The following is a 5,035-nucleotide window of genomic DNA, read 5'->3' on the forward strand; positions in this document are numbered from 1 at the left end:
TCCAGCACATCTCACAGATGATCGATTGAATTAAGAATATGGAGGCCAGGTCAACACCTTGAACTCTTTGTCATGTTCCTCACATCAGTCCTGAACGATTTTTGCAGTGTGGCGGGGGCATTATCCTGCTGTAAGACAGCACTGGCATTATGGCATTATGACAGTATGGGAATACCAAAATAACCACCATAAGTTCCCCATAGAAAATTGTGCCATAATCTGTCAAATCAGATGAAATTCTAGTGTTGGGTCCCAGTGACTCCAACTGAGGGGCTTGCATTTAAAAAATAAATAAATCATTATTAGTTTTTAGCATTGGATAAAGCAAAGGAGAAACAACAGGAACCTCTCAGAGGAACCTCTCAGAGAGCGGCGCTGTGATCCGTATACTGCAGGAGCAGTAGTACAGCGAGTACATAGAGTACAGCGGGGCCGATCACATGACGAAGAGTCGTGTCGTCACCAAAGAAGACTGTACAACTAGACTTCCGGTTCCTCATCAGCGCTATAAAAATCTATGAACATTTCAGAAACAGCACCAAGGGGGACGGGAATGTATATTAGCGAGTTTACTCACATGTAGCATCTATGGCCGCGGGCCGTCGGTTCCACTCACCTCCTGACGCCCACAGCCATGGATCTGTGAGCGCTGGTCCCCATCTCACTTCCGCTCCGGTCCGCCAGGGTGACGAATGGAAGACGCCATTTAACACCCGTGACGGGCACTACGAATACGTAGTGATGCCCTTCGGACTGTGTAACGCTCCTGCAGTGTTTCAGGAACTCGTTAATGATATCTTCCGAGATCTCCTCTATATCTGTGTTGTTGTTTATCTCGATGCTATTTTGATTTTCTCCCCAGATCCGACGACTCATCGGAGGCATGTCCGTCAAGTTCTACTACGATTAAGGGAGAATCATTTATACGCCAAGCTGGAGAAGTGCGTCTTTGAGAGGAGTTCTCTGCACTTCCTGGGCTACATTATATTGGATCAAGGTCTCAAGATGGATCCTGAGAAAGTGAGAGCAGTCCTGGAGTGGCCACGTTCTCAAGGTCTGAGTTCCATACAGCGTTTCCTGGGATTTGCCAATTTCTACCGGCAGTTTATCCCAAACGTCTCATCACTGACATCTCCTATTTCCACCCTTACCAAGAACGGTGTGAACGCCAAGGTGTGGACCCCAGAGGCAGAGTCCACATTTTTTTGTCTCAAAAAAGCCTTTACTTCTGCCTCGATCCTCTATCACCCTGACATATATATATAGTTTTCTTTGGAGGTGGACGCCTCTTATGTTGGTGCAGGCGCACTTCTGTTCCAGAGGAGCCCCAAAGGAAAGGCAGTAGTATGTGGCTACTACTCAAGACTTTTTTCTTCTGCAGAGCGCATTTACTCTGTTGGGGATCAGGAGCTACTGGCCATCAAATTGGCTCTGGAGAAGTGGAGACATCTGCTGGAGGGCGCAGCTCACCCCATCCTAATCTACACCGACCACATGAACCTCATCTACCTTCAGTCCGCTCAACGACTAAATCCCTGTCAAGCCAGGTGGCCGCTGTTCTTCACCCGTTTATAATTTGTGCTCCACTACGTCCCGCTGACAAGAATGTGAGGGCCGATGCCCTGTCCAGGTCATTTGAAACGGATGACACGGTGGAGTCTCTTCAAACTATCATAGACCTGTCCTGCATTATCACTGCCAATCCTTTGCAGGTTAGAGACATCCCTCCGGGGAGGACTTTTGTTCGCTTAGCAGGCAGGAGAAGAATTCTCCGATGGGGACACAGTTCTAAACTGGCTGGGTACCCTGGTGTTCGTAAAACCCGAGACCTGATTGCTCGTCACTTTTGGTGGCCCACGCTGCCCAAGGATGTTGTGGACTTTGTCTCTTCTTGCACGGTGTGTGCTTCTAACAAGGTTACTAACTCCAAGCCTGCCGACCTCCATCTACCTGTGCCTATACCCAATGCCACCTTGCAGCACATTGTGATGGACTTTGTCACTGACCTTCCTCCCTCAGCAGGATGCAACACTGTCTGGGTGGTGGTGGACCGGTTCTCGAAGATGGCACAATTTATCCCGCTGACCGGCCTACCTTCTGTTCCCCGAATGGCAAATCTCTTCATCCAGCACATCTACCGCTTGCATGGCTTGCCCTTCACATTGTGTCCGATCGGGGGTTTCAGTTTACCTCGAGGTTCTGGAGGGCTCTCTGTAAACTCCTGGATGTGATATTGGACTTTTCCACAGCCTATCATCCCCAGTCCAATGGGCAAGTCGAGAGGATCAACCAGATCATGGAGAATTTTATCTCCGTCACTTCATTTCCTTACAGCATGATAACTGGGTACAGCTTCTTCCATAGGCCGAGTTCTCGTACAACAACCACACAAGCGAGTCCACCACTTCCACTCCGTTTTACATTGTATACGGTCAACATCCTAGAGTCCCTCTTCCAGTGTCTACTACTTCTCAGGTACCCATTGCTGACTCTGCATTTGGGGACTTCCTGTAAATCTGGCAACAGACCTGGCCATGAAGCGAAAAGCAGATACAAGAAGAGAGCCACCGCAGTATCTTCCAAGTACCAAAGTCTGGCTGTCCTCATGGAACATTCGTTTGAGGGTGCCTTCATACAAGTGTGCTCCCAGGTTTCTCGGTCCTTTTGAGATTCGGCAACAGATTAACCCTGTCTCCTATAAACTGCGGCTTCCTCCTACCCTCAGAATCCCCAACTCCTTTCATGTGTCCCTCCTGAAACCAGTGGTCCTGAACTGCTACAGCAAGACTTCCTGTTCCACAACTGCTCCCAGCGGTTCTTCTGATGTGTTCGAGGTGAGGGAGATCCTGGACTGCAAGAGGGTAGGAGGAAGGACTTTCTATTTTGTGGACTGGAGAGGGTTTGGTCCTGAGGAGAGGTCCTGGGAGCCGGAGGAGAACCTTGATGCCTCTGCTCTTGTTAAGAAGTTCCTCTCGCTCTAGTCCCAAGAAGAGGGGGCGTAAGAGGGGGGGATACTGTAGCATCCAGGGCCATCGGGTCCACTCACCTGACGCCCGCAGCCATGGATCTGTGAGCGCTGGTTCCCATCTCCTTCCCAGGAGACGCCAGCGCTCACTTCTGCTACGATCTGCTCTGTCACGTAGGGTGCGCGCGCATGCTCGTGCCCGCGCACGCACATGTAGGAAATCACCATCATCAACACACATGATTTCCTGGACTATAAGAAGGGCCCAACCCATCTGATCCTTGCCTGAGCATTGTTAGTATACCCCAAGTCTGTCTTTCACTTCAGAGACTGTGCACGCGTGATCGCGTGCACACAGCTCTATGCCCTGGCTGTTACTAACAGCCATGGGCACTGGGCAGTATGTCAGGGGTCAATCTTTTGGCCCCTGAACATGTGATCGCTGTGACAACCAATCACAGCGATCACATGCATTTCTGCATAGAAAACAGTGTGCACTCGATCGCGTGCACACAGCCCTGTGCCCACGCTGTTACCAACAGCTCTGGGCACTGGGCAGAGTATCAGGGACCAATCTGATGGTCCCTGAACATGTGGTCGCTGTGAAAACCTATCACAGCGACCACATTTGTTTTATTTTGACTTTTCTGGCAGTAAATCTCCTGCCTCTTTTCTTCTCCTCAAACATTGTTTCAGTTTGAGGAGAAGAAGAGACTCGGGAGAATTGCTGCCAGAAGAATACTGTGAAAAAAAATACAGTTACACTCTAAAACATTCTCTGTATAGATAGATTTCTATCTATCTATACAATCTATCTATCCATCTATCTTTTTTTCTATCTACCTTTCTTTCTTTTATTCTATTAGAATAGGCAGGTAGGGAGTATATAATTATATATATATCCACATATATATATAATATATATAGCAATAGCGGTTTATTTTTTTGTTAGCGGTAGTGCAGATATATATAGCAGTTAGTTTGTGTGTTTTATAAAAAAAAAATAAAAAATATTTGTTTAGTTAGTGTTAGTGTTAGTTACGTTATGGCGAGGAAGTTGTTTAGCGCCGAGGAGGCATACGCCATGCTGTGGTCTGAGTCGGAGACCGCATCAGAGATGGCGTCCGAGATGGAACCTGTTTTAGGTAGTGACGATGACAGCGTCACTTCAGGTTCATCTTCAGGGGACGTTGTCCCTGATGCAGTTGAAACTGCAGAACATGAAAGCGCAGCGCCAAGTAGCGCTAAATCAGATTGTCCACGAAACAAATTTATATGCCACTCAATATATAAGGCAGAAACCTTCATCCACCCATGCCAGAGATTGGACGCCCACCAATTTGCAGGAATTAAAAAAAAATTTGGGGCTCATCCTAAATATGGGTATTGTCAAAAAGCCCTCCATTAGGTCTTACTGGTCAACAAGACCCGCCCAAGCCACCCCAGTATATTCTGCAGTAATGCCCAGGTCTCGTTATGAGACAATAATGAGGTTCCTCTACTTCAATGACAACGCACAGGCCCCCCCAAGTACCGATGCAAACCGGGATCGGTTGTTCAAAATAAGACCGCTAATAAATTCCCTGAATAATTTATTTCTGCAACTCTACACCCCTGAGCAGAATGTAAGTGTGGACGAATCCCTCCTCAACTTTCATGGCAGACTTCGCTTTCGCCAATATCTACCTTCCAAAAGGGCAAGATATGGCGTTAAGCTCTACAAACTGTGTGAAAGCGGGTCAGGATATACCACCGCCTTCAGGATTTATGAAGGGCGGGACCGCTCAATAAATGTTCCTGGATGCCCCCCTGATCATTCCACCAGCAGTAAGATCGTGTGGGAGATAATGCAGCCTCTGCTTCACAAGGGGTACCACCTGTACTGTGATAATTTTTATTCCAGTGTGCCCGTTTAGGCATTTGCATGCTGCAAGGACTGGGGCATGTGGTACCATGCGCAAAAACAGAATTGGTTTTCCACAGCAATTAGTGGGGAAGCGCATGGTAAAGGGGGACTCCTGTGCTTATGCATCCGAGGAATTGCTGGCGGTCAAGTTCAGGGATCGCAAA

The sequence above is a fragment of the Rhinoderma darwinii genome, unplaced genomic scaffold (assembly GCF_050947455.1).
Source record: "Rhinoderma darwinii isolate aRhiDar2 unplaced genomic scaffold, aRhiDar2.hap1 Scaffold_528, whole genome shotgun sequence".
Classification (NCBI taxonomy): Eukaryota; Metazoa; Chordata; class Amphibia; order Anura; family Rhinodermatidae; genus Rhinoderma; species Rhinoderma darwinii.